Source organism: Equus przewalskii, chromosome 25 (assembly GCF_037783145.1).
Source record: "Equus przewalskii isolate Varuska chromosome 25, EquPr2, whole genome shotgun sequence".
In the NCBI taxonomy this organism is placed as follows: domain Eukaryota; kingdom Metazoa; phylum Chordata; class Mammalia; order Perissodactyla; family Equidae; genus Equus; species Equus przewalskii.
Window position 1 is genome coordinate 12702685 of NC_091855.1, and position 22079 is coordinate 12724763.

Sequence of the window (22079 nt, forward strand, 5' to 3'; positions counted from 1 at the left end):
TTTTCCAATACCTATTGATATAGTCCTATGTTTTTTCATTTACATTGAACACTACTCCGGAGATAAACCTTACTTGAATGTGATATGTTTTTTATTTAATACACTACTATAGTCTTTGTGCATCTACATTTTTAAAAGAACATTGACCTGATTTTGATTTTGAGTTCATGCTAGCTTTATAGAATATGTTGGGAAGCTTTCCATCTTTTTTTATGTTCTGGAATTATTTAAATAGCACAGTTGTTATCTATTGATTCACTCTTTTAGACACCTATAAAAACCATCTTGCTTCTGCTCGTGATGCCTTTTTAGAAGTGGATTTTGCCTGCCTTTTATCTCTCTTCTTTGTTGCTGGACTTTTTTTTAAACTTTTAAACTTCATCCTGTGTCAATTTTTGTAATTTATGTTTTAACAGGAAATCTTTCATTTCCTCAAATTTGTGATCATAATATTGCATATAGCATTATTGAATAGCTTTATATTTTGTCTTTAATATTATTTTCTCATGTTCTAAATGTTTCTCATGTTACTAAATGATCTCCAAACATTTTTTGATTTTTGAATATATTACCTAGATATATCATAATTTATATAACTAATTGCATGTTTTTTAGACATTTTGGTTGTTTCCAGTTGATTAGGAAATAATCTAAATTTCTATAATAGTTAGAAATAAACCTGGCACACTTAACTACTAAGTCATTGCTTTTCCCACTAGTACAGTATTGCCATATCATCTGCTTTGTATAAATCTATAATAAGAAAGTATATATAACTGAGTTCATTTTTGTATTCAGAAATTCATGTAACAGCTGGACTATCAAAATAGGTAAAATAAAGTATAGCTAAGCAAAATAAAATTTTAGTTTCTAATCATTTTACATTAAAAATTAGATAATTTTTACTAATTTTAAGATCATAATTATAAAGATGATCAGATACTGTTTTAGCTTTTCTTACTTTAAATAACAATAATAATCAGTTTCTGTACCATTTAGACTTTATAAAGTATACTAATACATAGTATTTAATTTGCTTCTAGTAACAAAAGTATGAGGTAGGCAGGTTGGTTATGATTTTGTTTATTTTACTGATAATAAAATCTGGCTCTCAGGGAAATTAAGCAATTTACCTAAAGTCTTGGAACTCGTTGTTAATATTAGAGCGGTTATCAACCTAGGAATTTTTGATTCTCTGTCTAGTGTTTTGCAGACATATCTGAAATATTCGTTCCAAATGTTCTTTAAATTATTAAGTGCAAATGTTTAGTCTTTTTTTTTTTTTTTAAACCAAGTCCTGACTGTTCTTCTTCCTTAGTTTAATGTTCCCTGCTTCTCTCTAGTCTAGTCTCTTCTAGATCAGGCTCTCATTGTTGCATATGTGAATTATTACAGTTACCCCTTTTCTGATATTTTTGTCAGCACTTCTTCTTCCTCATGCTCCAATACTGTTTCCAAAGTAATCTTGCTATGCTGGTTAATTTTATGTTTCAACTTGACTGGCCTCTGGGATGCCCACATAGCTGATACACCATTATTTCTGGGTGTGTCTGTGAGAGTGTTTCTGGAAGAGATTAGCATTTGATTCATTGGATTGAGTGAAGGATATTCCCTCACCAGTGTGGGCAGGCATCATCCAATCTACTGAATGCCTGAATGGAACAAAAAAGCCAAGGAAGGGTGAATTTTCTCTCTCTCCTTGAGCTGGGATGTCCATCTTCTCCTGTCTTCAGACGTCGGAGCTCCTTGTTCTCAGGCCTTGGGACTCCAGGACTTACACCAATGGTCCTCTGTTTCTCCGGCCTTCAGACTCCGACTGAATTATACCACCTGCTTTCCTCATCTTCCAGTTTGCAGATGGCTGATTATTGGACTTCTTGGCCTCCATAACATTGTGAGCCAATTCTTATAATAAATTTCCTCACATATCTATATTCATATCCATACCCATATCCTGTTGATTCTGTTTCCCTGACTAATACGTTCCCTAAATTTGCTTTCATATGTTATTTCCTTCATCAAAGAAATGTCAGTTGCTCCTCACTGACTTCGTCATAACAGCTGTTACTCAGACTAACATTTAAGATCTCCTTGGTCCCACCCCCCTGTGTCTTCCCAACCCTGTAGAGTACTTCATTTGAAAATCCAGCTTTTACTCTTGGTAATCTGTGTAGTGCGTTACTACCTTAGCTCATACTGTGCTTCTCACATGAAGTACTTTTTCTCTTTATCTCTACCTATCTAAATCCGATCCATTTTAGGCCCTAAATAAATTTTATTTTCTCTGTCAGGTCTTGAGTAGCCATTCTAGTCCACCCTGATTTCTTTTTTGTCTTCTATACTTTGCTATTTGATAGTTCTCATTGACTATATCATTCACTTTAAGTTTATACGTTACTCTACTTAATTATCGCGTTTCCCTAACTATATTGTCAGTTCTTAATAGATAAGGATGATAACTTAAACTTCTTTGTGTTATAAAATTTTTTCTTGGTATTCTCTTCAGTGCACAGCACAGTGCTTTGCATATTATAGGTGCTCATTAAATTTCTTTGAATTAAATAAATGAAACTATTTATTGTTAGTGTTAAGTTAGTATGTTAGAAAGACAGATTGAGGCAAAACTAACACATGTTTAATCTGTATCAGAATCCCTGATAAATATATTGTGCATACTTCTACAAAAAATGTTTTCTGGTTTTCTATTTGGCTTCTACATTCCTCTAATGCAGTTAGTTCCTCAGTCTCAGCGTTTTGACATTTTGGCCAGATAATCGTTGTGGGAGGCTCTCCTGTGCATTATAGGATGTTAAGCAGCATCTCTGGCCTCTACTCACTAGATACCAATTGCACCATCCAAGCTGTAACTAATAAAATTGAATCCAGACATTGCCAAATGTCCCCTGAGAAGACAGTTGAGCGTCACTCTGGTGGTTTTAGTAGATTTTTTTTCAATAGAGCATAAGTATGTAATAAGGCAATTAAAATTATTATCTTATTGAAAGTGCCTTTGGTTCTTTTTTAGTGCTTTTTAAAAAAATTTCTGTGCTATTACAAATGCATGTTGTTGGACTGTAAAGAATGCTATGAGGATATGCTTCTTCAGTGCTATTCTAATCTATAACTTCAGCAACTTATAATGTCTAAGGTAAATTGTGAGAATGTTGAATGAGCTTTGGCAGGAAGCCTGGAGGAACCACTTAGTAGGGAACAGGGAAAACATAGAAATAGAGAGAAATTAAAAGAAGAAATGAACAAGGTACATTCTTAATTATTCATCTTTCTCAGTGCAAAATATCTCCATATTATTTTTTCGACAGTTATATATAAAGTGCGTTATGTGTGCCTACAAGAAGGCTAAAGACTGAGTGGGATATCTTTAAAAAAAAGTAAGAACTGTTTCTGCTTTCTAAGTAATTTGTAATGCATTGTGAAAATAGCGTGCGCACGCACATACCAGATACAATAACAAAAATGAGACAGTATATGTGATTACATAACAAATGAATTGGGATAACCAATGCATGTTAAAAGTCTGTAGAAAAAGTTCCTTTTGTCTTGGAATGATCATTTTACAAGCAGTTTTCACTAGAAGCATCTTGTCTTTACTCTTTCTCTAAAAATCAGACTATCTTTGTATGGTTATACTCCTCATTTAGATTTTTACCATAGATAGAGCTCATTTCATGGACCTGAAGTTAGGATATTCCCTGGTTGTACATCCCTCCACCTGCAAGTTTCCAGTCAATAATATGGGGGCAGTGCAATACTATGAGTTCCACTAACCTCTCTGCAATTAACCTGCAAGTGAAAATATACTGTTTTACTGCTGAAAGTCATGATTAGCAAACCTTTTCTTCCTGTTCGTCCTATTGTTTATTCTATATTGTTAGAGTTTGAGAAAGAAGAATAGGTATGTTTGAGGATGAGGATAACAGAAAGTTTGAAAGGTAATTGCTGGTTAATGGTAAAAATAAAAACAGTGGAAAGAAAGCTACGGCTCAGCTTAGCTGAATCCTCCACTCTTCGGGCAGACATTAGAAGAGTGATCAGATTTTTCCACCATATAAACAACCTGCTTCGTTTATGTTGTTTTTCTTTTTTAACTTAATTCCTATTCTTCATTGAAGTAATGCATTCATATGTTTTAAAAAGTCAAATGATGCAAAAAATACCCTACAACAAGTAAAACCCAGCTATCCGTTTTTTTCCTGCTGCTTCCAGAAAGCAACCACTTTCTTTTTGTTGGTGGTTCTGATGTTTATGTATGTAATTTATACTGTGTCCTTTAGGTGTATCAATTTTAGACTTTATATGTTGACTTCTATATTAGTTTTCTATGGCTACCATAAGAAATTATCACAAACTTAGTGGCATAAAACAACACAAATCTGTTACCTTAAAATTCTGTAGTTCAGAAATCCCATACAGGATCTCATGTAGGCTAAGACCAAGATGTGGGCAGGGCTGCATTCCTTTCTGGAGGCTATAGGGGAGAATCTGTTTCCTTGCTTTTTCCAGCTTCTAGTAGCCACCTTCTTTCCCAGGCTTGTGGCCCCCTTCCTCCATCTTGAAAATGAGCAACGCCAGGCAGACCTAGTCTTCACACTGCAATCTCTCTGATTCTTTCTTTCTTAAGGACCCTTGTATTTGCATTGGGAAAACCAAGACAATCCAGAATAAACTCCCTATTTTAAGGTCACCTGATTAAAATCTTAATTCCATCTGCAACTTTAATTCCACTCTAACATGTAACCTAACATATTCACAAGTTCCTGGAATTAAGTGTGGGTGTCGCAATCCAATGTACACATCAGGATAGATGCGGAGAGGGCTGATGGCCACTCTGAGTTTATTATAACCAGTGTTTCAATATATACATAGCTTACATCTGTTAAACATACACAGGTGTTCTGGATGAAGTAATTAAATTAGCAAATGCCAAGAATTCTTAAGTGATTTCTCAAGGAGCCCTCCCTCCATCTCTGTTTTGATATTATCATGTTATTGCTGTGCTCATATATTTTTATCTCGGAACAGGCAAGGTCTCCTAGGCAACGGCCCCTGCTGCTCCATCTGTGCCCCCAGGCGACCGCGCCTGTCTTAGGTTGCCCCACCCTGGAGGTCTTACCCGTCATTGGCTGACCGGCCTTCTCACCTCTGGGTCACAGTTTGTTGGCAAGCCTTTTCCAGTGATTATTAATCCTTCCTGCGTCAGGGGTGTCTACATTAGGATTTAGATATCTTGAGAAGGAAGGGCATTATTCTACCAACTGTACATTCCTGTTATCATAGATAAGGATATTATTAGCTCTGTTAATCTCCCCTCACTTCCAACTATTGTCCCATTATAGTTAATGTCACAGTTTTCTACTAAATTCATATTGTGTTTTCATTATTTAGGCCTTGTCAATATTAACTGTTGAACCAAGCTGTGTACTTCATTTCTTGCACAACTTTTTGTTTTTCCTATTATTCATAATTGCCCCATTTTTTTGTTAATTTGTTTTTTCAATCTCTGTCTGCTTTTTCTCACTTCCTCTAAAGCACTGTGAAATCTCTCTCAATGCTCCTTCCTGCTTGGTCAAACACATTAAATAATCTGACTTCTACTTTTTCCTCAAGACCTCTGTTCTGTTTACTTCAAGATCAGAGTAGGTAGTTGTTTACCTGTACTGAGGATTTAGGAGTCTTTATATGTTAAGTAATCTCCTAGCTTTTAATTTTCCACCTTCTACAGTACCTTGTACCTATAATTCCTGAGTATTTGAGGAGTTCTAAGGTGAATCATTTTGTCATTGATATTTCCTTCTGCAGGCACTTAGGTTATACCTAGGATGACCATATAATTTAATCTTTATCTGAACGTGGGCTAATATAGGAGGAAAGAGAGATAAAAGGCAGAGAACAGGGAAAAGAGGCAATAAAGATAAATTCAGATTATTTTAATTATACAATCTCACTTATTTAAATCAAAATGTTGATAAAGTTGGCATTTAAATTAGAGAAAATTTTTTTGTTTTTGAGGAAGATTAGCCCTGATCTAACATCTTGGCCCATCTTCCTCTATTTTATATGTGGGACGCCTGCCACAGCATGATTTGATAAGCAGTGCATAGGTCCATGCCTAGGATCTGAACTGGCAAACCCCAGGCCGCCAAAACTTAACTGCTACACCACTGGGCTGGCCCCCAAATTAGAGAAACTTTTGAATTATAGTTTTTGCTTATTTTTAGAATAGCTTTATTACTTTAAATATATACAGTTACTAGGATAATTAATAACAGGCCTTAGTTTAAGTTATTACTTTCTCAAAGCTTAAATAGCACGACCTAATCTCAGTTCCTGTGCATCCTAACACATCATCCTAGTTTTCATGTTTTCTTCACAGCGTTTATTACATTTGAAATTTTCTTATCTGTTGACTTAATAGAATAAATACATAGAATATAAGATCCATGAGAACAAGTACTATATCTGTTTTTGTTCATTGCCTTCTCTCTAGCACATGGAATAATGCTTAGCCCGTAAGTACTCAATAAATATTTAGTGAATGAACAAAAGTGTTTGTGTGTTATTTTAGTAAGATAGATTAACAAAATTTTAGGAGCATATCAAAAGATTTTTGTAAATAAAGCTTTAGAGACCCATAAATGTTTATTTTTCATGCAGTTTAGATGCTGCTCTCCAATCTCATTTAATTATAGATTGTACTCTTTGCATATCAGCAAAACTAAGAGGTTAATTTATTTGATTCCTAGTCAAATTATCATAAAATCTATGAGTTCTTAATGATTATTGTTACTATATTGTACGAAACACATGCAGTGGAATTTAGTGTTTGTTGAAAATAAATCTAAACAAATTAAAACTGCAGGTAAGTGGGGGGCCTGTCCAGTGGTGTGGTTAAGTTTGCATGCTCTGCTTTGGCAGCCCAAGCTTCATGGGTTCAGATCCTGGGTATGGACCTACACACCACTCATCAAGCCATGCTGTGGCAGCAATCCACATACAAACTAGAGGAAGAGTGGCAACAGATGTTAGCTCATGGCCAATCTTCCTCACCAAAAAAAGAAAAACAAGAATAAAAAAACCCATGGAAATAAGGGAAATGACATACTTATAAATAAAGGCTTCTATCCAAATATACTACTTACTATTATGTCAAATTGTGAAAACTCTTAAAGGATTTTCTAACTTCTTTCTAAATTCCTTTCTCTTTTAACGTTATATAAGGCCTAACAACACAAACTGATTGTATTCTAGTGGCCAACCTATCAGAGTTGTTTGAAGTTAAGAATATGTTACAGGTAAGATTTCTAATGATAATTAAGATTTCTAATAAATAAATTCTGAAGAACATTCTCAGTCTTTAGAATTGCATTTACGTTTGAAAACTTAGTTCTAAGAAATATATTATCGACACAAAAATATGACTTGGTAAAAACGTCTGGGCTTTGGAATGAGATGCATCTGGGTAAATGACAACTTTTCTGCTTACTAGCTGTCTATATCCTTGAGCAAATTAGCCCTTCTGAATCTTAGAGACAGTACTGAAGCAGTATTTGTAAAAAGGCCTAACGTAACGCTCATTACAAATACTCAATAAATTCTAGTTCTCTTTCTTTCCCAAATGAGGTGAGAACAGAGTCTCTTCTCAGAAGTACGACTGCTGCATGTACTAAAATCTTAGAAGGAAGAATGGTGAGGTGAACAGGTACCCATTTAACCCCAGTAAGGTTGGCTATATTCGTCAATATTAAAGAGGGGAGTTTCTAAGCAAAGCATTTAGGACTCAAGATTTGGCCGTATTTAAAAATGATAGCTCCATTTATTTTTCAAAATTATTTTGGTCTAGTATGGCTCATTCATCGTTTTTGTTTTTTTTTTGAGAAAGATTAGCCCTGAGCTAACTGCTGCCAATCCTCCTCTTTTTCCTGAGGAAGACTGGCCCTGAGCTAACATCCATGCCCATTTTCCTCTACTTTATACGTGGGACATCTACCACAGCAGAGCATGCCAAGCAATGCCATGTCCTCACCTGGGATCCGAACTGGCGAACCCCGGGCCTTTGAAGCGGAACATGCGAACTTAACCCCTGCACCACCGGGCTTCATCTTAATCCCATCGCATTCAGACATATCCATGCACCAGGGCTGGTTTGAATGAAAAACTCTGGAAGTTGTAAGTTAGCCAACCGTGGGTGCATCAATCTGTAGCTAATAAAGAATCCCTGGGACTGATTTCTTAATTTTCTTTGTTCAGGCAGAATCCCAAGGACTTCTCTGAAGCAACATAAACATTTCCAAAAGTAGTTTCCTAGACCAATGACCCTGGAAAGGCAGGAGGCACACCTTTGGAAGTCCCTGAAATCAAAACTATTTTCAGGGTCTGGCCCCGTGGCCGAGTGGTTAAGTTCGCGCGCTCCGCTGCAGGCGGCCCAGTGTTTCGTTGGTTCGAATCCTGTGCGCAGACATGGCACTGCTCATCAAACCATGCTGAGGCAGCGTCCCACATGCCACAACTAGAAGGACCCACAACAAAGAATATACAACTATGTACGGGGGGGCTTTGGGGAGAAAAAGGAAAAAAATAAAATCTTAAAAAAAAAAAACTATTTTCATAATAATATGTATTTGCCTTTTTCACTGTTGGAGTCCTTAATAATCTTTAAGAGTAAAGAGGTTTTGAGACCAAAAGTTAGAAAACCACCAACCTTGACATTTTGAAAAGTTTGAAAGAAAGAATATGTAAAAAGTGGGGTTTCCATAGGAGCTAAAATTTTTATCTAGGATTGTGGAAAAAAATTAATTTGTTCTTTAACCCATAGATTATATGATAACATAATTCAGAATGTCCTCTGTCTTCAATTGTGGCTATCAGGTGGAGATATGTATTGGTGGTTGGATATTCAGAGTGGCTGTAAAATCTGGAAACATAGATAACATTATTTTATCACATATTATAATGTGATATATAACCCCTTATTATGTGTTCAACTATATTTTAGACTTAGTAGCCACTCACAAGAGTTAAGGGCTGGAGATACAGATTTGACTTGGTCCACATGTTAATGGTAATTAGACCCATAGGAGTAAATGAGAGGACACCTAAAGACAGTATACAGGGTAGAAAAAGAAGAGAGATAAGGAAACATCAACATTTAAGTGATAAGAATAGGCAGTGTATTAAGCAAAAGAGACCCAACATGATGTCATAGAATTCAAGGGTAGAAAGTTTCAGGAAATAGGGGTGGTTAATATCTAGGTAAAGAATTTGGTGATTTTGTGTAAAAGTGGATAATAGAAAATAACCTAAAAGAACATCAGTAGGTGAGAGTCGATAAACAGTATATTCAGAAATTGAATACTATACAATGGGGAAAATGAATGAGCAAAACTCCACATATCAGCGTGTATGAATTTCAAAAACACAATTTGGAGAGAAAAAAAGCAAATGCCAAAGAATACTTATAATACTATTTAAATAAGTAAAACAATGCTAATTGTTGTTTAAGACCCTAGGAGGTAAAACTATGAAGAAAAGATTTAAACCAAATATAGGATAGAGGACACTTCTAGGTTAGGGGAGTGCATGTGATTATGTGAGTAAAAAGAGTCACACAGGGACCTTCCACTGTATTAGTAGTGCTGTGTGTACATCATAACTTGAGTAGTGGATACAGGATGTTTGTCATATTGTTTATACTTTTTGTATTTCTCAAAGTTTTTATAATTTAAAATTTTCAGAGACCAGGAAATGGTTCATAAGAATAAAAAAAATCTGTCAGTTTACTTTTCACATATTTAAAAGATATACCTTGGTCTCATTTTTTTCTATGGGTATAATAGTGAGATCCATGATACTAGTGAGCTAGTGAAATATCTGAATAAGGAGGAAAACTTTTAAATTAAAAACGGATTAGTGCACACAGTATTCTTGCTATCTTAAAGAGTGGAATGTGGTTATGAATATTTAATACAGATTTTCAGGTTCAGCATATCTTTGAGACTGTAAAGTTAATTCTGTTTTTTAAAAAAGTATTTTGCTTTTATTTTGATGCCAAAAGTTTAATAGAGTTAAATGTCAGATTTTATATTAATGAAAGTGAATAGAGGACAAAAGTGATGCAAACCAAAAATAAAAATAAAAGCTCTGGGAAGAGATAAAACAGTTTAAAGAAATGAGACTAAACCAAGAAAATTCTTACAAATATGGAAAATAATACCTTATATTTTATACACATTTCAACTTTCAAATAAAAACCAATTTTATTATCCCAGATGCTGCAGGAAAAATAGACTTCCAGAAAAGTAAAAAACTCTACATAATGACCTCAATAATATGTAGCAAAACTAATTTTGATATCAACACCCTAGGTTTTTCCTAAGAAGTGGAAATTTTAGTTCAATCCTGAAAATTTATTATTTGTGAACATTTTATACAAGTATAATTTCAAAATATTTAAGCAAAGGCTATGGTATTGATACTGTTCGGTGCTGAGAATAATGACGTGAAAATATGAACAATCAAGTGGAAAAGGCAGACAAGCATACAGACAGTTAAATACCGTGCTATAATAGAAGTATGTACTCAATACATACTTGCATGATAATAGCTAACATTAAGCATTTGCTAGGTGTAAGTAATTTTTCTTTTCAGTCCATATCTTATTTAATCTTCACAAAAACAACTTCATGAGATATAGGTAATATAATTATCATCATTTTATACATAGTGGACAGAGAAACACCAAACTACTAAATAATTTAACCAAGCTCCTAAACCTAAGAAATAGTAGAGTCAAAATTTAAACCTATGCATTCTAGTTCCAGAACCTATACTAAACTGCTACACTAAACTGTCTCTTACAAAGAAGAAGGTCATCTAAGTCAATAAAGGGTGGTGGGAGGAAGTGGTAGGGAGATGGTTGTGGTAAGGTAGAAAGATGTCAATAAAAAAGCTTTTGGAGAAGTTATATTTTAGCCAACTGTGCAAAAACTAATAATGGTTGTACAGGTGATTTGTCTTTGGGGTGTGAGAGGTGGAGAATAAAAGAAAAGGTGTTAAGAAAGAGGGAACAACATTGAAGGAGGAGAGTTTAGTGAGGTGAGGAGGAATATAGGAAATTGTGGAAAAAACTACAGAGCTTTTAAGAAAATACAGTTGGTTTGAATGATGTACTGGAAGAATTGTCAGATGTGTCTTCAAAGACAGGTAGGACCCAAATTGTGAAGGACAAAGGCATTTAAATTTTTTTTCTTTATTGTGGTAGTATATACAAAACATAAAGTTTACCATTTCAACTTTTTTTTTTTTGAGGAAGATTAGCCCTGAGCTAACTGCTGCCAATCCTCCTCTTTTTGCTGAGGAAGACTAGCCCTGAGCTAACATCCGTGTCCATCTTCCTCTACTTTATATGTGAGACACCTACCACAGCATGGCTTGCCAAGCGGCGCCATGTCCACACCCGGGATCCGAACCGGCGAACCCGAGGCCACTGAAGCAGAACGTGCACACTTAACTGCTGTGCCACCGGGCTGGCTCTCAATTATTTTAAAGTGTACAGTTCAGTGACATTAAGTACTATCACAGTGTTGTGAAACCATCACCACTATCTATTTCCAAAAGTTTTTTGTCATCCAGAGCCAAAACTCTGAACCCATTATGCAATAATTCCACATCTCCCTCTGGGGGTACAGCTGATGGTAACCCCTAACCAACTTACTGTCTCTTGTCGACTGAAATAGAGTCTAGGTAATGTTAATGAAGTTTATTCAGTAATCAGGGTGAAGAGTATGAACCCCAGGAAAACAGTTCAACAGAATGCTCTGATGGAACTGCTCCAAGGTGTGTGAGTTTAAGTGTACCTTATATCTTTCACAAGCAGTGCACATGCAGGGAAGAGGAAAAGAAAAAAAACCTTACAATTAGATAAAAAAAAAAAAAAGAGATGGAGTACATCTGGGCTTTTCTCTCAATTATGCATTGAAGGTAACATAAACAAGAATTTCTTGGTTATATATCAAACAAATTCAGAGGTGCCTGCGTTATCTATGTGTGGAGGGAGGAAAGGACTGGGATCTTTAATTAGTCCCTTGATCCCTAAGAAATGCACCACTGCTTCACAGTACAGCTGCTTCAGCATGGGTTTTATTGTACTCACTTAAAGCCTGTGCAGTTTGCGTACTAGATTGTCCTGTTAGACCCGGGGAGGGGGTCCCAAAATTCTGTCCACACTCCATGTTTAACTACTCTAGCAACCTTATATAAGTGAAATGATAGAATATTTGTCCTTTTGTGTCTGACTTATTTCACTCAGCATACCATAATTTGTTTGTTTTTAAGGATTGATACCTAGGCTAACAACTGTTGCCAGTCTTTTTTTTTTTTTTCCTGCTTTTTTTCCTCCCCAAATCCCCCCAGTATGTAGTTGTATATTCCAGTTGCAGGTCCTTCTAGTTGTGGTACATGGGATGCTGCCTCAACATGGCCTAATGAGCGGTGCCATGTCTGCGCCCAGGATCCGAACCCTGGGCCGCCGAAGCAGAGCACATGAACTTAACCACTCAGCCACGGGGCCGGTCCCCCATAATTTTTTATTCATTCACGTGTTGATGGATGCTTGAGTTGTTTCTACCTTGTGGCTATTGTGAATAATGCTGCTAGGAACATTATGTACCTGTTTAAGCGCCTATTTAAAATTCCTTTAGGTATTTACATAATACTAGAATTGCTGGGGCATATGATAATTCTATGTTTAACTTTTTGAGAAGCTGCCAACCTGTTTCCAAAGTGGCTGCACCCTTTTATATTCCCACCAGCAATGCATAAGGGTTCCAGTTTCTGCATTCCTCTCCAACACTTGTTAGATTTTCTTTTTGTAATAGTGTAGGGGAGGAAGAACCTTTCTTCTACCCTCTAGGCCCTTCTGGCTGGTCTAAGAATTACATAGACATGAGACAGAATAACAGGAAAAAATCAAACAGTTTAATAACATATGTACATAGGAGAAACCCAGGAAAACCGAGTAACTCACCAAAATGGCTGAGCCACCACCTTAAATACCATCTTCAGCTAAAGACAAAGGGGGAGGATATTGGGGGTAGTGGTTTGTGACTTCAAAGGGGAGGCAGGCAATTTACATGAAGGTGGAAAAGCAAATGTTTGGTAAACAAATGTTTGCTGGGCCATCTATAGGCAATATGACCTCAGAGACAGAACTTTGGTAACAGTGGACTTAGCAAGGCTCCTCCCAGTCTGCTAATACCCACCGTTATCTATAGTGATGGGCTGTCCCAGGGACAGGCCTTCTATCTTAAATTCTTTTAGGTAGCTAGGAAGAAGGTCAAAGTTTCCTTCAGAGTCTTTTCTCCTTAAAAGTAGTCAAGCCAAATAGACGTATTTTGAGGTGGCCGATTCTGATCCCCCACAATAGCCATTGCAATGGATGTGAAGTGGTATCTTATTGTGGTTTTCATTACATTTCACTAATGGCCAGTGATGTTGAGCATCTTTTCGTGTGCTTATTGGCCATGTGCATATCTTTTTTTTTTTTTAAAGATTAGTACTTGAGCTAACAACTGTTGCCAATCTTCTTTTTTTTTTTCTGCTTTTTCTCCCCAAATCCCCCCAGTACCTAGTTGTATATTTTAGTTGTGGGTCCTTCCAGTTGTGGCATGTGGGACGTTGCCTCAGCATGGCCTGATGAGTGGTGCCATGTCCACATCCAGGATCCAAACTAGCGAAACCCTGGGCCGCTGAAGTGGAGCATGCGAACTTAACCACTCGACCATGGGGCCGGCCCCCATGTGCATATCTTCTTTGAAAAAATATCAATTCAAGTCCTTTGCCTATTTTGAATTGGCTTTTTAAAAAATTATAGTTATTTATATATTCTGGATATTAATCTCTTAACAGATATAAGATTGAAAATATTTTATCCCTTTCTGTGGGTTATATTTTCACTCTATCAATAGTTTCCTTTAGTGTACAAAATGTTCTAATTTTGATAAAGCCCAATTTATCTATTTTGTTGTTTGTTTCCCATGCTTTTGCTGTCATATTTAAGACAACATTGCTAAATCCAAGGTCATGATTTTCCCCTATGTTTTCTTCTAAGAATTTTATCATTTTAGCTCTTAAATTTAGGTTTTCAATCTATTTTGGTTAGTTTTTGTATATGGTGTAAGATAAGGGTCCAAGTTCATTCTTTGCATGTGGATATCTATTTTTCCCTCAAAAATTCATTGAAGAGACTGTTACTTCTCATTTGACCCCTATCAAAAATAAATTGGTCACATAGTGAGAGTTTATTTCTGGTCTCTTCATTCTATTGCATTTTTCTGTATATTTATCTTTATGCTAGTACCATACTGTTTCATTACTGTAGCTTTGTAGTAAATTATTGAATTGAGAAGTATGAATCCTCCAATTGTGTTCTTCCTTTTAAAGACTGTTTTGGCTATTAGGGGTCCCTTGAGATTCCATATGAATTTTAGGATGGGTTTTTCTATTTCTGAAAAAAACACTTTTTTAAAGGAATTTAATAAGGATTCCATTGAATCTGTAGATGGCTTTGGGTAGTATTGTTATCTTAACAATGTTAAGTCTTTCCATCCATACACATGGAATGCCTGACATTTGTTTAGGTCTTCTTTAATTATTTAAGCATGTTATGTAGTTTTCAGTTTACAAGTTTTTTGCCTCCTTGGTTAAATTTATTTCTGATTATTTTATTCTTTTTAATACTATTATAAACGGAATTTTTTCTTAATTTCCTTTTCAGATTGTTCATTGCTAACGTGTAGAAATACAACAGATTTTTGCATGTTGATTTTGTATTCTTCATCTTTGCTGAATTTGTTTATTAGTTCTTTTAGTGTTTTTGTGGATTCTTTAGAGGTTTCTGCATAGAAGATCACTTAATCTGCAAATAGAGATAATTTTACTTCTTTCTTTCCTATTTGGATGTGTGTTATTTCTTTGTCTTGCCTTATTGCTCTTGTGAGATTGTCCAGTAATATGTTGAATAGGAGTGAAAGCAGACATCCTTGACTTGTTTCTATCTTAGAGATACAGTTCTCAGTCTTTTACCACTGATTATGTTAGCTGTGGGTTTTTCATATGTGGTCTTTACCCTGTTGAGGAAGTTCTATTCTATTCCTAATTTGTTGAATGCTTTTATCATGAAAAGGTATTGGATTGTGTCAAATGCTTCTCTGCATCAGTAGAGATGATCACATGGATTTTTTTCCTTAATTATATTAATGTGGTATATTACATTGATTGACTTTCATATATTGAACTACCCTTGCATTTCTGAGATAAATACCACTTATCATGGTGTATAATCCTTTAATATTCTGCTGAGTTTGATTTGCTTATGTTTTGTTGAGGATTTTTTCATCTGTGTTAATACAGGATATTTGCCTATAGTTTTCACTTAATGTCCATGTCTGGCTTTGGTATGTGGGTGATGCTGGCCCCATAAAATGAATTGGACACTCTTCTCTTCTCTTCAGTATTTTGGTAAAGTTTGGGTGGGATTGATGTTAATTCTTTTTTAAATGTTTGGTATAATTCACCAGTAAAGTCATCTGCTCCTGGGCATTTCTTTGTTGAAAGGTTTTTGATTGCCAATTCAGTCTCCTTAATTGTTATAGGTCTGTTCATATTTTGTATTTCTTCTTGATTCACTTTTCGGAGGCTGTGTTTTTAGGAATTTGTTCATTTCATCTAGATTATCCAATTTGTTGGCATAAAATTGTTCATAGCATTCTATTATAATCCTTTTTTTCCCCCTGTAAGGTCTATAGTAATGTCCTCATTTCATTTCTGATTTTAGTAAATTGGATCTTATCTTGCGTTCTTTTTTTAGGGGGCGGGAAGGTATCAATCTAGCTAAAGGTTTTGAATTTCGTTGATCTCTTATTATTAAAAGAATGAAATTTTAGTTTCGTTGATTCTCTCTTTTTCTATTTTTCATTTATCGCTACTCTAAACTTTATTATTTTCTTCTTTCTGCTAGCTCATGGCTTAGTTTGCTCTCCTTTTTCTAGTTTTTTAAGGTCTACAGTTAAATTATTGATTTCAGATCGTTCTTTTAACATAGGAATTTACAGCTATTAATTTCCATTTTAGCACTACTTCATCCCCTAAATTTTGTTGCATTGTATTTTTGTTTTAATTCATCTCAAGGTATTTTCTAATTTCCTTTCTGATTTCTTCTTTGATGCAGAAGAGTGTGTTGATTAATTTTCCACATAATTTTGAATTTTTCAGTTTTACTTCTGTTACTGATTTCTAGTTTCATTCTATTGTAGTCAGAGAAGATACTTTGTATGATTTTAACCTTTTAAAATTTATTAGGACTTGTTTTGTGGCCTAGGATATGGTCTGTCCTGGAAAATGGTCCATGGGTACTAGAGAAGAATATGTATTCTGCTGTTGAGTAGGTTGTTCTGTATATGTCTGTCAGGTCAAATTGGTTTGTAGTGTTATTCAAGCCCTCTATTTCCTTATTAATCTGTTTGTTCTGTTATTAAAATTGGGGTATTGAAGTCTCCAACTGTTAATGTAGAACTTTTTATTTCTCCCTTTAATACTATCAATTTTTGCTTCGTATATTTTGAGTCCGTCTTGTTAGGTGTCTAAATGTTTGTAATGGGCATATCTTTTGATGTATTGAACCCTTTATCAGTATATAATATCCTTCTGTGTCTCTTGTAACTGCTTTTGACTTAAAGTCGATTTTATCTAATAATGATACCCTGTCTCTTTTGGTTTTCCATTGTAATTCTCTTTCTCCCTTAGACAGTACTTCATACATGTTAGGAATACGATAATTACGTTTTTGAAAAACTGAATAATGCTAAGTGGTTAGTACATGTTTTATCCAGGCTATTTAAGCTTTTAGAGCTTATAATAAACAAGAGCAGTGCTTCTTTTTGCAAAATAGGAAAAAAAGAGATTAATGTGTTACAGAGGGACTACTTCAGCAGTACTGTTTTGGAGTTTTTGATTCTTCCCATTTACACAAATAAATTATAACAAATAAAGTAATATTAAAGCTGTCAAATATTCAGGTAGAAAACTCAACAATCTATTCTGATTCTGTTTTCTCTGTGTATAAGGATCTGTTTGTTAAACAGTGTTTCAAAGGAAGTATTCTTTTCATCTTTCTTTTGATATCGTGCCACACTTTTGTGTGACATAGCCTCTACACATCACCTTTTCACACTAACAGCTAAAAAATTAAAGAAGGAGGGCAGAGGAATAAACTATCAGTAATTATTAAATGGATTCTTGATGTCCATGTTTGAAGTGATACGTTGTAAATATTTATCATGGGTTTATGATGTTGTAAATATTTATGTTTGTAAATCTTTATGTGAATGCACACTTGAATGATATAGGTAAGGCCAAATATTATCATGAGGTGGATGTTCTTATAGGATCTCTTTAGCTTAAGTAAGCGTCTTTTTACTAACTTGCAAAGTTTGAATGCATTATTATCGAGAGGTATGTTTCTCAATACTTTCATTCTTCTGGATGATCACATAAGCTGCTAAAATAAGAATAGGCAGTAATTCTTTGAGTGAGCAGTATAGTGTGTTGGTTAAGAGCACAGACTCAGTGGCCAGGCTGCTTGTCCACTTCTTAGCTGTTTGACCCTGGACAAATTACTTAACCTTTCTGTGCCATGGTTTCCTCAGCTATAAAATAATATCTATCCTAAAAGCTTGTTTTTAAGACTCATTAATATAAAACACATAAAACAGTGACTGGCTCATTAAGTGATAGCTGATATTATTAATATTGCCAGATCCTATTCTAGGCACTGGAGATAAATGAATTATATATAGTCCCTGTTTTAAAACCCTAGCAAGTAGAAGAGACCAATAACTAAGAAGATAATTAAAATTCAGAGAGATAAGAACAATTGTAATACTGTACTCTATATCTTACTCTAGTATTCAGATATAGTCCACACAGTTCAAGTGTCTATTTGCAGCATTTCCTAGAGATGATTATTTATCTTGGAAATTTGAGAATGACTAAACCTACACTGGAATGAAAAAGCAATATAATTTATTATCTATGTATATACAATTACCTATTTGCAATGAAATATATCTAGATAATTGATTTCAGTTGATATACAATAGTTCTTCACATAATCTTTCTCATTCAAGAAATGATGACGGGGGCCAGCCCAGTGGTGCAGTGGTTAAGTTTGCATGCTCCGCTTCGGCAGCTGGGGGTTCACCGGATGAGATCCTGGGTGCGGACCTACGTATCACTTATCAAGCCATGCTGTGGCAGGCGTCCCACATATAAAATAGAGGAAGATGGGCACAGATGGTAGCTCAGGGCCAGTCTTCCTCAGCAAAACTAAGAGGATTGGCAGTAAATGTTAGCTCAGGGCTAATCTTCCTCCACAAAAAAGAAATGATGATAGAGACTCCAGTTCCAGCAATGATGGAGTAGCTTGTATTGGGTAGCTTTTCACTGAAAACGATTATGAAAGCTGGATAGAATATATAAAACAGTTGTTTGAAGGAATTGGAGAACCATCAGTTTAAGCAGGACTTGAGAGATTATGATACTTCAGAGAATAGAGGCACTGTAGGTTGAACCCCACATTCACCCTGGCTTTTTCCCTGAGGGCGTTTTTCAGTTTCTGGTGTAGAAGGACTAGAGCCCAAATGTAAAATGAGCCTTAACTGTCGTTATCCAACTTTAACTGTCTCTTAAGATCTGTATGTACAGATTGAATTCCAGCAAATACATCAAAAAACAATCTGGAAGGCTGAAGAGGTTAGCAGAGATTTCAGCAGCTGCATGGGACTGAGGGAAATGTTGAATTTCAGCCCTGCCAAACTAGAAGGGACATGGTAAGCTTTATAGACTCTCTGAGACCCCAGAAGGACCACACTTAAGGAACAAAGTCAAAATATTAAAATATATCGGCCCCAACAAAGGCTGAACAACTGGTACTTACTCGGCTTCACAGAGAAAACCGTAACCCTTTTGCAAGAAGATAACATCATCCAGAGCCTACGAAATTTCTCAACCTTAATGTCAGTCTTCTCATTAGAAGTTAAAAGGCATGCAAATAAGCACTACCAAGTGATTGAATACCAAGAGGAAAAAACAGACCCATAGGTGATTCAGATATTAGAATTATCAAATAGAGAATTTAGAGTAAGTGCAATTAATATATGGTCATAAAAATAAAGAGAAAGAGAATTTTACCAGAGATCTAAAATAGGCTTTTTGAAAAGGGGTCAGATGGAAAGTGTAGAAGTGGAAAGATGCTTTAAATGAAGTGAAATTATTAGATAGGTTTATTGGAAGATTAGGCACAAAAAATAGAGAATAAATAAACAGAAAAAGATTTCACTTGAAAATAGCCACATTGAAACACACAAAGGAAAAAATTCTAAAACCAAAAAAGAGCCTAAAACACATACTGTACCTGGTGAAAATGTCCAGCATTTAGATAGAGAATAATACAGAAGCAATATTTTTAAAAATACTGATTGAGAATTTTGTAAAATTGAAGGCATCAATCCACAAATTCAGGAAGCAAGATTCAGACTTGGTAGATTGTACATTTCTAGTCATTTATCCATTTCTTTTATGTTTTCCAATTTATTGGTGTATAAATGTTCATAATAGTATCTTATAAGTCTTTTTATTTCTGTGGCATCAGTTGTAAGTGTCTCCTCTTTCATTTCGGATTGTAGGTTAGTCTTCTTTCTTTGTCTTAGTCTAGTTAAGAGTTTGTCAATTTGTTTATTTTTTTCAAAAAACCAACTTAGTGGTTTGTGCAGTAGGTAAGTTCACATGTTCCACTTTGGCAGCCTGGGGTTCACTGGTTCAGATCCCAGGTGCAGACCTACGCACCGCTTGTCAAGCCATGCTGTGGCAGGCATCCCACATAAAAATAAGGGAAGTTGGGGACAGATGTTAGCTCAGGGCCAGTCTTCCTCAGCAAAAAGAGGCAGGTTGGCAGCAGATGTTAGCTCAGGGCTAATCTTCCTCAGAAAAAAAACCAACTTAGTTTCCTTGATTTTTTTCTTTCATTTTCCTATTCCCTGTTTTGTTTATTTCTGCTCTAATATTTGCTGTTTCTTTCCTTTGGCTAATTTTAGGTTTAGTTTGTTCTTCTTTTTCTAGTTCCTTGAAGTATAAAGTTAAATTGTTTATTTGAGATCTTTCTTTTTTTTAATGTAACATTTGTCACTGTAAAACTCCCTCTTAATACTGTTTACTTCATCCCATAAATCTCGGTCTCCTATGTTTCTTTTCATTTGTCTTAAGCTATTTTCTAATTTCTCTTATGATTTATTCTTTGGCCCAATGGTGGTTCAAGAGTGTGTTATTTTATTTCCATGTGTTTGTTAATTTCCTAATGTTATTGATTTCTAGTTTCATTCCATTGTGGTCAGAAAAGATACTTGCTATGATTTGGATATTCTCAAATTTGTTCAGACTTGTTTTATGACCTAATATGTGATGTATCCTGGAGAATGTTTTGTGTGCACTTGAGAAGAAGGTATAGCCTGCTGCTATTGGGTAGAATGTTTTGTATATGTCTTTCAGGTCCATTTGGTCTATAGTGTTGTTCAAGCCCACTGTTTCCTTATTAGTTTTCTGTCTGGACATTCTATCCATTGTTTAACATGGAGTATTAAAATTTCCTACTGTTATGGTATTGTGGTCTATTTCTCTCCTTCAAATCTGTCACTTTGCTTTATATATTTAGTTACTCTGATGTGTGCATATGTATTTATAATTCTTATGTCTTCCTCATGAATTGACCCTTTTATCAATATATAATGACCTTGTCTCTTAGTCTCTTGACAGTTTTTTCACTTAAAGTCTATGTTGTCTGATATAAGTATAGCAACTCCTGCTCTCTTTTGCTTACCACTTGCATAGAGTATCTTTTTCCATGCCTTCATTTTCAGCCTATGTGTGTCCTTAATTCTAAAGTGAGTCTCTTGAGGGCAGTATGTAGTTTGTTCTTTTTTTAATCCATTGAGTCACTCTATGTTGTTTGGTGAATTTAATTCGTTTACATTTAATGTAATTATTGATAGCTAAGGGCTTACTATTGACATTTTAATTTTATTTCACTTTTTGTAGTTCTTTTGTTCCTTTCTTCTTCTCTTGCTGTCCTCCTTTGTGAGCTGATGATATTTTGTAGTGGTATGTTTTTATTTCTTTCATGTATCTACTCTAGGTTTTCACTTTGTGGTTTCTATGAGGTTTACATAAAACGTTATATTTATAGTAGTTTATTTTCGGCTGATAACTTCAATAGCATTCAAAAACTCTATACTTTTACTTCTTCCTCTTCCTATACACTTTATGTTATTGATGTCAGTTTACATCCTTTGTATTGTGTATCCATTAGAAAATGTTTATATTTAAAGTTAATACTTTTTAATAAGAGATTTGCACACCACTATTGCATTATTACAGTATTCTGTGTTTGTCTATATATTTATCTTTACCAGTGAGTTTTATACTTTGATATACTTTTGTATTGCTACTTAGCACCATTTTATTTCAACTTGAAAAACTCCCTTTAGCATTTCTTGTAAGGCAGGTCTACTAGTGATGAGCTCCTCGGGTTTTATTTGTCTCAGAGTCTTTATATCTCTTTAATTTTTGAAGGATAGCTCTGCCAGGTATAGTATTCTTGGTTGGCAGTTTTCTTCTTTCAGCACTTTATTGCACCGTTTCCCAGTGCCTTTAAAATGCTAATGAGAATTATGAAGAATATCTCCAAGAAAGAGATTTAGCATGTTGATTTCCTAAATTCGTTTGTATATGTAACTTGATATGGAGGGGGTAGTCTATTAACATCACAAAGAACACAATTTGGGGAATACTACATGAATGTAATTATTAATTCAACAGACATTTGTTTAAATTAATACTTCTATGACATTATCCTATACATTGTATAGAATTCAAAAGTGAATAAAATCTGGATTCTACTCTCAAGGAACTTACATTTTATGCAGTTTTCTCTAGATATAATTTAGTATCTGGACACA

At 34.9% G+C, this 22079-nt stretch overlaps 1 protein-coding gene across 50 annotated transcripts in view; it reads left to right on the forward strand.

The window, feature by feature from the left end:
• Positions 1 to 22079, forward strand: part of GPHN (gephyrin) — a 564043-nt gene that overhangs the window by 202279 nt on the left and 339685 nt on the right. Inside the window, exon 1 of one of the 50 annotated variants that reach the window (XM_070594062.1) lies at positions 10854 to 11217. The exons of 47 other annotated variants lie outside the window; for them this stretch is intronic. The gene's annotated coding sequence lies outside the window, so the exon portion shown is untranslated. Of the gene's footprint in view, positions 1 to 10853; positions 11218 to 22079 lie in introns of those variants that run through there. 2 more of the 50 variants (XM_070594065.1, XM_070594063.1) reach the window with 2 other exon arrangements.